Source organism: Castanea sativa, chromosome 12 (genome assembly GCF_040712315.1).
Source record: "Castanea sativa cultivar Marrone di Chiusa Pesio chromosome 12, ASM4071231v1".
Classification (NCBI taxonomy): Eukaryota; Viridiplantae; Streptophyta; class Magnoliopsida; order Fagales; family Fagaceae; genus Castanea; species Castanea sativa.
In genome coordinates this window covers 36,164,043-36,176,170 of record NC_134024.1, presented here as the reverse complement: position 1 = coordinate 36,176,170, position 12,128 = coordinate 36,164,043, and the positions used below count along the sequence as shown (strand labels likewise).

General features: G+C 37.9%; 1 pseudogene; it reads right to left on the bottom strand.

Moving 5' to 3' along the window:
• Positions 1–48: 48 nt before the first annotated feature.
• LOC142620602 (uncharacterized) lies at positions 49–4,647 on the bottom strand (annotated as a pseudogene).
• Positions 4,648–12,128: the final 7,481 nt, after the last annotated feature.

Genomic DNA, 12,128 nt, shown 5'->3' with positions numbered 1-12,128 from the left:
ATAAAATCATAAACAACAAAAAAGGAAGAATAGGCCACAAACTGATCACTATCTTACAAAAGCCATGTTTTCCTTAGGAATGTAATTTAATCTAGTGCAATGCACACCACGAGCACCATCACAATGCAAAACCCTAGGCTTCCCTTTTCCTGTATTCAACAGTAAAAAAGCAATTTTAATAATATCAACACTAATTATTAGGGCTGTCCATGGGTTGGGTCGGGTTGGTTTTCGACCCAACCCAGACTCGACCCGCCGGCGGCGGGTGGAGGGCGGAGTAACCCGAAACCAACCGTTGGAAAAATCGGTCGGTTCGGTTTCGGGTGATGGTAAACGTCGGTCGGGTCGGATCGGTTGCCGAAATTAAAAAAGGAGTCGAAATCTGAAAAAAAATCGATGCCAGACTCTAGAATTTTCGCCGAAAACTGGAAAATCCTGCCGGAAACTTCAAAAAACTTGACGGAAACTGGAAAATATCGCTGGAACCTGGAAAATATTGTCGAAAACTGGGTAAAAAATGCCGGAAATTGGATTTTTTTCTTCTGAAATCTGCATTTTTTTCGCTAGAAACTATTGAAATTTGGCTGGATCTGGCTAAATCCCACCAGATCTAGCCGTATCTGGCCTAGATCTTGCTGGATCTGGCTTGTTTTTGTAGGATTTGGCAGGATTTTTTTATAGCTTCGATCGGGTTCGGGTTGCTTGGGTTTTGAAGATGCAAACCCGCCACTCGACCCACCGGCGTCGGTTTTTGAGAACGGTAATCCGCCGCCGACCGACTGGACCTTTGGTTCGGGCCGGGATTGGGTTGGCGTCGGGCGGTTTTGCCGGGTTGTCGGGCGACGGGTGGGTCTGGACAGCCCTACTAATTATAACCAAGATTTCTTTGAACGTACCCAGCCACACCTTTCTTACATAAAATAGACCTCCTCCAGCAAATGGATGAAAGCAAGCAACATTGACTAGACTTCATCCTCTGCACTTGGAAGCACTCCCACGAGTTCCATATTTGAAACTTTGTAGAGAACTGAGTCTAACAGAGAAATTTTCCAGCATAATAAAGTAGCAGTTAAAAGAAAATTCATGAAAGGAATCTATTGTAACAAATAAAGCCAAGAAAATGCTGTCACCTCCAGAATAGTGTAGTATGTAATGTTGTTTCCCCATCATTGACAATGCTTGTAAAAAGAGAACCATGATGTCAACCATGGGCAAGTGATGTGTACTCAGATATAGGTGACAACCGCAAATACAACAAATGCACATGTTCAGCTCATAATAATATGAAGTTTTTTGGTTGTACCAATCCTCTGGGATCTTAGACAGCAATGCAAACAGGACACTGAAGTTTCAACACTTCAATCAAGTAAATAAACCAAATGAACGTTCACAAAGTACGTCAAATTTTAAAACTAGGTTTAGAAGGCAAAGAAAGGACCACCCATAGGGGTGGGGGGAGGAGAGGGGGGGGGTGTTGGGGTTGTTTTTACGCACAGCATGCAAAATCCCACATAAATTTTGAGCATCCTCAATTAAATCCTCCCTTTATAAAATTCATTAAGTAGGCTTGTAAAATTCTATGAAACAATGGCAATTGCATTACTCATACTAATTAAGAGCATTCAAAATTAAGATAAAGAAGCAAGGGGGAAAAGCAGTATACAAAAAAAGACCTATGTCCACTAACATTCAGAATTTGTAACAAAAACATTTTGACCTTATTACAAACTTTACGTCATTCTTGAAACAAAAGGGCCAAAGGCTTCCCTATTATACTATATAGGTCACATCATTAAGGAGCAATGTCTTAACCCATTATTGGACAGTTGGATTGCTTAGACTGTTGACCATTCTCTCATTGACCAGTCTTGATTTAGTTTTGGCCAAACTATATTAAACAATTTGAATCACCAGTCAAACTGGTGGATTACAATTAAACTGCAGAGACGTCTTGCGACTTGCAGTTCCTTTTGAAGCAAAGTTAACACAAAAATGTCAATGAACATGGTGTAAAAACTTAAACTAGTATAATATATGTGAACAACTCGTGCATAAAACACTGAACTGTGTCATTGTTGAAATCATTGGCACATCATTGAGGTCTCTAAATTTCCTTTTTTCCTATTATGCATACACTTTCTAATAAAAAGTAAACTTCTAAATAAAAATTAATACATTTGTTGAATAGTGGACCAATCACAATTGCCTAAGTTGTTGGATTGGTGACATGCAACCCAAATTTTTATGGATCAATGAAGAATTGTGGTTTTAAAAGACTGAAATATGAGAACTTGACACAAATTTCCAGCCAATAGGACAATGAATTCAGATGCACATTCCATTTATCCACAAAAGACAATTGACTTGGATAGAAGTCAAACCTTGAGCAGCTCTTATGGCTTGTGATACAAGCACTAAACCAAAGCTGCAAAAGTAAAATAGACAAGTTCATAAGGTGACACACCAACATAAAAATTTTAGCAGGAAAAACAATAACATAAGGGAAATGTTGAATGCATGACAAGAGTTGATGATGGGAATGAAGCTTTATGTTGCCTTCTCAAGAGAATAAGTGCGAAGCTCGTATATGACTTGACCGGATGTTGTGTTGGGGATGTTCCAGCTCCAGGATCTTGATGGATTAGAGTCTGATATCCTGGATCAACCTCCATATGAGGAAGAGTGCATGCAACACATGCCACTAAAAATCTCCTACAAGGCGAAAAATGGGCACTCATTTCACTTCAAATACAATTGCAGCCCAAAAAAATGTTAAATGCAACACCCTGTTTAAAATGATATCACTCCTAATAAAGAATATTGTAGGTCCATACAAATGGTGGCCTTTGTCTAGAAAATGCAATAGATATTTGAAAATTGAAAGCCATGCTACGGCACCCTTTTTTTTTTTTTGGTTTGTTAAGTTACACACACTCAATGGGACTTGAACCCATGACCTCACCCATGCCACGACACTAATACCCATTACAATACTAAAGCACCATAACAGTTGTATTTGAATATTAAAATTTCATGCTTACCTACATAGGACGGCATGGGGTAAGGTAAGCAACATCTTTCAGCATTAAGTGGGAAAAAAAGATTTTCAACATCATGTGGCCATACCCTTAGCTTCACAGTGCAAGGTAGCTCTGCAGTAGCTACAGCAGCCAGTGAAGTGGTGATTTTCGACTGGATTCTACTGATAATGGGTTGAGTATCAACCCAATCACTTGGGGGCATTAACCAGAGCAGCACCCTCCACAGAATCAGATACAGAGAAGTGAGAGTTTGAAAAGCGATATTGCAAGCTAGATCTTCCAGAAATGCTAGGCAGGCTGATGCCTCCTAGCATTGTCACGTTTTGAGTAGACAGATGAGATGCCGAGATGGAAAAATTTATATATTGAGCTGATGGCTCATGACTACTGCCATCATCATTTAGAGGCAGCACTGAAGGAACAACAGCTTGGCTTTGACCCACAAACAATTCTTGCAAAAAAGGTAGCTCCCAACCACTTGGATCTCTCTTAGGTAAGAACTGATGGTGTCCAATCTCAGCAAGATCCAGGCTGTTTGGAATATACACAGGTACTCCACGAATCACAGTATTGACACCACCAGTAGTATCTAAGTTAGTAGAGCTTCCCCATTGGCTTCTTCCAATAGGCGGTATTTAATAAGCTTCCATTGCATCCACTATGGGGTCATAAACATCATTTCCTGTTCCACTAGGTAAATGATTATTAGCAGCATTGTGTGAGCCAGTAGGAATAGTACAAAATGTTTCGATAGGAGAAACCTTACTATTATAATGTTGCTGCACTTCATTTGCATCCACTTGAAACCGCATTGAAGCAGAAGGCTCGACTTGCATGCTAGTCGAACCATCTATGGCAAATAAAGGCACAAAGAAGAAAGGTATGGATATGAGAGGTAGTTCAGCAGTCATTAACACATTCACGGGAATGAGCATTTGCCATAAAAACAGCTAGAGGAGGATATCACAAGTAAACCCAAAAGGTGTTGAGTGTTTTTGGATAATTGACCTCAGCTATTAACAGAAATCGAGCATCATGAGGGGGAAAATGCACTTCTCAAAGCAAATGCCTTGTCTTTAATATAAAGTTTGGTTGTGAAGCTTCTCCTCTCTTTTTGTACTGCCATATGTATAACTGAACAGGATTTGATTTGTCAGCGATAAGCTGATAATAGATCTATAAAGTCATGACTTATGAACTTAAATAAAAATAAAAATTTAGGATCAAAAGAAAAACCTTTAAGCATGATAGAACTACAGAAAAGTTGTATGGCAAAAATCAATACCTTGTGTCCTGATGCAACGGCAAGGATATCTCCTTTAATTAGCATGGAAAGCAATGGATGCGATACGGCGATCTGTTACAAGAAAAGTAGCAATAAGATCCACATGAGTAGTAATATAAGCTTAAAGAATATTATTAACTGAAAACTGCAGCCACTATTGCAGAAGGTAACTGAACAAGAGAGTCAGTAAAATGTACAAAAATCTTGTGATCCTATACACTCTGATGTGTTTGCATCCCATAATCGAACTTCATAATCGAAGCTCCCACTTGCAATTATTTCTGGATGCAAAGGATGGAACCTATACTGTAAAAGCTCCATTAGTACTTTGATACGGAGATTGAACTTTAGAGATTGTTTATCATACACGACAAAGCAAAAGATTTGAAATTACATCCGATTGACAAGTTAGAAAAAGATTTGAAATTACACCAGGTTGACAAGTTAGAAAGCATTATTATTGAGGAAAAACGAACAAAAAGGAGAGGAAGGAGGAGGGTGTTACAAAAAACCCATGGGTATAACTCACTCTTAAAAACCGGCTTGCAAGGAAAGGGTCCCCAAGAGGTTGGCTCTGATACTAAATGTTATAAACCCATGGGTAGAACTCACCCTTGAAAACCGGCTTGTAAACATATGATTGTAAACATATGCTTAACCTTATACTTAATTCATATGGGAAACTAAGATCATAACAGAGTGGGACTGCAATGCAAACATAAGCCAAACCAACAACTACAATCCTACAGTATTGTGACATAAGGAGACAGAAAATCAAAGAAAAACAATAGAAAAAGGAGGTGGCTACTGACAAGATATAGATTTTTAGAATTAATACACATGTCAAATAGAAAGTATCCAGTTAATCAAAGAAACCACAAAATTTGAACAATTACTCAGCAGATATAAATGACCAAAATTAGTGATGAATAAAACAAGTAACAAAAAGAATTTATTTATCTTGAAAACATGCAGCCTTTTCACAAAAATGATTCACAGCCCTCCTCTTTCTTCCTGAAATCCTACTTTGTTATTCAAGCAGTCACTCCTATCCCCAGAAGAAGTTACAGACTGAAATCATAGTAATTGTCAAAACAACTTACCAACCAAAGATGCATAGGTACACAAAACATTTGAAAATTTAACAGAACACATTACAAGTGGTTTGAACCATTGGAAAATACAATATAATACATACTCATGAGTTACTGTAAAAACTATCTTCACTCGTTACAATTGCCTAGCAAAAGCTACACCAGCAACTAAAACTGAGCAATCCAATTTGAGACAATTTTAATAAATTTTTATGATATTTTGTCAACTGCAAGTTACTAATTTTTCTTTGATCATTGCTTTCTGGATGATGGTCGGCAGCCAACCCATGTCATGGCATTCATCATGTCATATTGCCAATGCTGGAGTTTGAATCTATCAGTTAAGGGAGCTGGTTCCATGACATGTCTAAACAAGATACGAAATTCATGCTAAAAGTTGTGACACTTTTAACGAAGTAGAAAGAATCTGATTGTGGAGATGTCCAGACTACTCATATTTCTGTTAAAAACAATTTGGTCATGGTGTACAATAAAGCATAAAATGACAAAGTCAATATTTTTAAATTTTTTGAAGTCTTCATTTTTTATAAGTAAATAACTTAATTAGATAAAGTAGATAATCAAATACATAGGAAGATTTACGATTGTATTAAAGCCACTCCTAAATTATTACAATATAAACTTCATAAGATCCAAGTAAATAAATAAAAGTCATGGAATAGACACTATCTAAAGCAATCATCCATCCATACCATGATCTAAAAAAGAACTACCTAATATGTCAAGGATGTTCTATGCCATCAAAATTCCTATACTTTCCTTCATTTTTAGGGTAAGATACATAACCCCATGATCTCACCCTCCAGCTTGTTTTTACATGGAAAAGAAGTGCTATTTGAGTCAAATCTTACCACCTCCTTTACCCCTAATGTATAAACGATTGTTTGTTTATGTTTTGTAGGAGTGTTGCCACTAAAATACATTGAGGATTTTTCCATATTAATAAATTGGCCTGATGCATTTGCATAGACTTGGAGAATCTCCATGATCACAGTAACTTCAGAATGAGAGGCCTGGCAAAAAAGAAATGAATTGTCTGCAAAAAATAGGTTGGTAAGTTTAGGTGCCTTTTTACAAATAGAGACTCCATTAACTCGTCTCCCTTGTACTGCTTTCTCCAACAGAGTAATGAATCCCTCAGCACACAATAGAAACAAATATTGTGAAAGAGGGTCACCTTGACGGAGCCCTTTAGAGGGTTGCAAGTCACCATATGGCTTCCCTTTAATAAGAATAGAGTAGGATGGTGAAGTCACACATTCCATCACCCAGCTAATCCACCTTTCTGGAAACCCCAGCTTCACCATAATGCCTCTCAGAAATGGTCATTCCACCCTATCATATGTCTTGCTAATGTCTAGCTTTAAGGCCAATGAACCCTTCTTCCCTTTTTTTCGAGTGTGCATGGCATGGAGTGTTTCATATGCTAACAGAACATTATTCGTGATGAGCCTTCTGGGAATAGAAGCACTTTGGGTGGGGGAAATAATATTAGGGAGAATCTGCTTCAAACGGTTAACCAAGACTTTTGAAATAGTTTTATAAATAACATTGCATAGGCTGATAGGGCGAAAATTAGACATTTTCTCAGGTTGTTTCACTTTAGGAATTAACACAATATTAGTATGATTAAGACTAGATGCCATACAACCAGAGTTAAAGAAATCCAAGACCGCACTAACAACATTATCACCCACAATATGCCAAAAGTTTTGGTAGAAAAGAGCATTCATACCATCTGGTCCCAGTGCCTTTGTTGGTGCCATTTGAAACACCACTGCCTTTATTTCATTTGCACTAAAGTCAGTGGACATAATCTGTATCATATTGGGGGTCACTTTGGTAGTCACCTTGCTCAGGCATTCCTCCATTTGGTCACAGTTATCTGCAGCAAATAAATTGTTAAAATAATCATTTGCCACATTAGCTATGTCCTCCACCTCTTCCACCCATACACCATCAGAGTATTTAATTTTCTGGATATGGTTCTTTTGCTTCCTTTGAGATGCTTTGGCATGAAATTTTTGTGTGTTTTTATCACCATGCTTGAGCCATGATATTCTTGATCTCTGAGCCTAAAAGATTTCCTGCTTAAGTAATAAATCATCCAATGTTTTCGAGACATCCAGGTATTCAGCTCTAGAAGCTTTTGTGACCTCCTCCGAATTCAAGGTATCAAGTCTTTTTTGTAACTGTTTAATAGCTTCCTTGTTTGGGTTTGTTTTGTCAGCACCCCACGCCTTTAGTTACACCCCACATGCATCTATTTTCTGTTTTACTTGTGCTAACCCGAGCCCCTAATTCCCATGCATAGTCCATGCATTCTCTACCACGGCCTCGCATTCCTCCCACATAAGCCAAGCTTCCTCAAATTTGAAACCTCCACCCCCACTTGCTCTATGCTTCACAAAGCACTTAGTTTGGAGAAGAACAGGCAGATGATCTGGGGCTTGTGGGGAAAGATGGAATAGTTTGCTTAAAGGGAACTTGTCTCTCCAATCCTTTGTTGCCACGGTTCGGTCTAAGCGTACTTTTGTATTCGCATCACCCAGTCTTTTGTTGTTCTAGGTATAAGGGTAGCCATGGTAGCCCAAGTCTTCAAGCTTACAATCATCCAGTGCATCTCGAAAAGGTTCAACTTGACTCATTTGGCAAGGTCTCTTACAAAGCTTCTCTAAAGAGTGAAGGATTGCGTTGAAGTCCCCGATACATAGCCACGGTCCATCCACCAAGGTCCTTATATGGTTAAGCAGCGCCCAAGATTTTGAACGTTGAGCTTGATCAGGCCAGCCATAAAAGCCTGACAGATACCATATGAAGTCATCTTCCTCCTTTACCTTGACAAGAATGTGATTAGTAGTATAGTTTACTAACTCTATATCCACGTCATTCTTCCACAACATGGCCAAACCGCCCCTGTATCTGGCTCTTTTACAATAATATGATTCTGATACGGCAATTCCCCACAAAGTTTATTAAACCTTCTTTATCTAATCTTGTTTTCATCAAATAACACACCATAGGAACTTGTTCCCTCACAATTTTGCGAAGGTTTTGACCTGTCCAAGGGTTTCTAAGCTCTTGACAGTTCCAATTTATGAGTTTCATTGCTTCCGACAAGGATGCCTTTCCACCCCGCTGATAAATCGTTGGACATTGTTGCTGTTTCTTCCACCTTCCCTCTCTTCGTACTCTGCTCATCAGTTTCTTCATGTGGGCATTGTGTAGATTATCTTTTTCCCAAAGTTTGAGTGCAGGGAGCCCTACTTATCACGCCAGGCCCACAATCCATTCTTGTAAGCCTCACCCACGTGGATTTGGGCTTGGATGTAGTCAGCTCGTTAGGCCCATGTTCATGCACGCCTAAATCGTCTGTAGTGGCAGCATGCACGTCTTCACTTCTTTTTGATAACGTGCTAATCACTTCCTTCTCAGACTTGTGTGTAACGCTCCCATTAAATGTGCCGTTGATTCCGTTATGCTCTTGATTAGGCTGCTGGTTTGTCGGGGTGCTTCCTGTAATCTCGCTCCTTTCATTGACGTCATTAATGCTCTCCTTAGGGTTTACCCTTGTGATCTCAGTAGTCACCGCCGGCGCTGCCATCACCGTATTTTGTTCGTTCAACATACTTCCATTAGCACAGTAAGTTTGATTTGTGTCATGCTTCTGTGGAGTTCTTAGACGATTTCCCGAAGCTTTTAACCAGTCACCGTACTCGTATTCAACCTCTTCACTGCCTTTTTCCGCTGCAAAATGAGCTGCACAATGCCATATATCATGTCCCAACAGACCACAGAAGTGGCAGAACACAGGCAACCTCTCATACTTGAAGGTAACCCATGTGCTTTCACCGTTCGCTCCAGCTATGTATCCTCCACTTCGAAGAGGTTTTGTAATTGGAAGGGCAACACAAACTCGCATAAATAAATTTTGTTCCTCCTGTCGCCTCTGTTTTTCAACCTCCTCCACAACACCCAATCTGCTCCCTATCCTTTCCGCCACTACAGAAGAAATCATGTCAAAAGGGGCCCCCAGATTTGAACCCAAATGGATGCAGTATCCCATTTGATATTCGTTGCAGTCATTCCCTTATGCCACCTTTTGATCATAAGAAGTTGGTTATCAAAGGTCCATGACCCCCCTCTCAGTACCCTAATCATGTCAAATTTGCTGTTGAATTTGAACTGGAACAAGTTTGGTCCGACCTCCAAAATGTGAAGCTTATTCTCCAATCCCTAAGCTCGACATATGGTATTCTTTGCTGTCATTTTGTTGAAAGCTTTGCATGTTAGAAATTTACCAATGAGACTCAGATTGCAACTCTCAATCTCTTCCAGTCTTCCTTCTTCCGTTATCTCAATTACTTCCTGTTCATCCGCTGTAAGTTTCATATTCTCCAATCCATTGATTACATCGTCCGCCATGAGCACCAGTGATAGAGAGAATGAGACAAAGAAAAGAGAAAAGAAAAAGAGAATATACCCTTAGGATTTACCTAGTGGAGGGAGAGCTCGTTAGAAACGAGAGAAAAGGCTCCTACAGAGAGGAGAGTAGTTGGCCACTTTGGGAGATTGTTGAACACCTTCTTGTACACTATATTTTTAAGAGAAATGATATGTCCACAACATTTTTACAATAAATCTTAAGTGGCAGGTTGTTATTGGTTGTTATTGTTGGGGCAAAAAAGTAATTTTAGTGTTAAGTTCAAATTTGAACCAATAATAACCAACCACCTATGATTTGTTATGAAAATGTTGTAAAAATATTGTGGACGTAGCACATCTTTATTTTTAATGTGTCCTTGTTCTTGTTTATCGTTGTTCTTTAATAGAAAATTTAATGATAGATAAAAATCATGTCAAACCATATTTAATAATTGATAAAAAAAAAAGGACAGAGGGCCTTCTTTTATAGGCCAAACTGTACAACTCTAATAGTAAGCTAAAACAATTAGAAAAAAAAAAATCAAATTTTTATGAACAATTTATCATCAAATTTATATCAAAACATGCTTAATAATAAGTTAAAAAGAAGATTGTTCTCTATATCAAAATTGAGAGGATGAGAGCAACATATCACCATTGGAACCCATGTCATAAAACACAAAATAATTTAAAAAATCACTCCTAAGCATATTTAATGATTGAATCTCAAACTATAATCATATAGATTGGGTAAAACTTAAGCAGATTAGGTTTAAAAAGAGACAAAAATACACAAAACCTATTCAATTTAATGGAAAAAAAACCCTCGTAGGTAGAAGAAGAGAAGAATATAGAAAAAGAACCATATGATAGGTATTCATTATGAATTATTAGATTAATGTTACACCATTCAATATTTTTTATTTAGAAGTGAATTTTGACAAATCTATCGTTAGACTATGTTGTTTTCGTATATTCTCCATACGTACAAGATTTTAAGGTAATCAAAGATTAATAGTCATTCATTAATCAATTGTTTAGATTCAAGTTTTTTAGTTTAAAATAATGCATAAAAGATGAGTTTTCGAATGATAAATATATTCAATTAACATGGAAATGGGCATAAATGTTAAGAATATACAAAACATGTAATTTAACGGTGAGATTTTCAAAATTTGAATTCTATAACAATTTATTGGATGGTGTAACATTACTTAGAGTATTCAAATCAACATTTGCAAAAGTTTAGCTACACTAACCCAAAAAACTTCACTTTTTCTAGTATAACAAACCTATATCTAAATAGACATGCATCAGCATCAGCCACAATATTTATTTATCCACTTCATTTCATATTTTCTCTCTCTCTACAAATAAATAGGTTTTTATTTTTTATTTTGTTCATCTTCCCCAGACACCAACCCTTTCCTAGCAACCCAACAATTTGGGAGGCAACGTTGGTTGCCTCCTTGGCAGGATCATCCTTGGAGTTAGAGGCAACCCACGCTTCAGATCCTTCACAACAGCATTCTTAATATTGAAGCCAACATTGTCACCAAGAAAAGCCTCTAGGCATTTCAATGGACTTAACTTCAAGGGCAACTTACAACTTACCTACTTGTGGTTTGACCGAAATTTAAGTTGCCTATTTGTGATTTGAAATTTGATACTTTACCCACAAAAATCCAAACCCAAACCACCACAAAAAATAAACACAAACCCAACAACCTTCGCTCCCATCATCTGAAACCACCACACCCACCACAAAGATCACCATACCGACCTCAGAAACCAACACACTCACCACAAAAATCCCATCACAGTTCCTCTTTCTCATTCTCTTTGGTTAGTCTTTGCCCTTGAAGACCCGCTCAAATCCTAATAGAAAATCATAATACTACTATCTTCAAGATCAATGACGCCTTGATCAAGTCCAAAACAATAGAGAAAAGAGAAGAGAGGAGAGAATGAGTCAACGGGGAGAAATAGAGAAGAAAGAATAAATGTTAAATAAATTACTTAGTAGTAGCGAGTAACATGTCTTGGATGTGGCGAATTAAGATTGAATGTTAAACTGTTTTTGGAAGTTTGTTGAGACTGATGCAAATGCTCTTAGAAATACACTAAGTGTAACTTAAATTCAATCTATATATACACACACACACACACACACTCATTAATTTCAATGTGGTAGTAGCAGAATATTAGCAAGGCAATAGAGGACTTTTAGGCTACCATATACCATATAGGTTTATGGAAAAT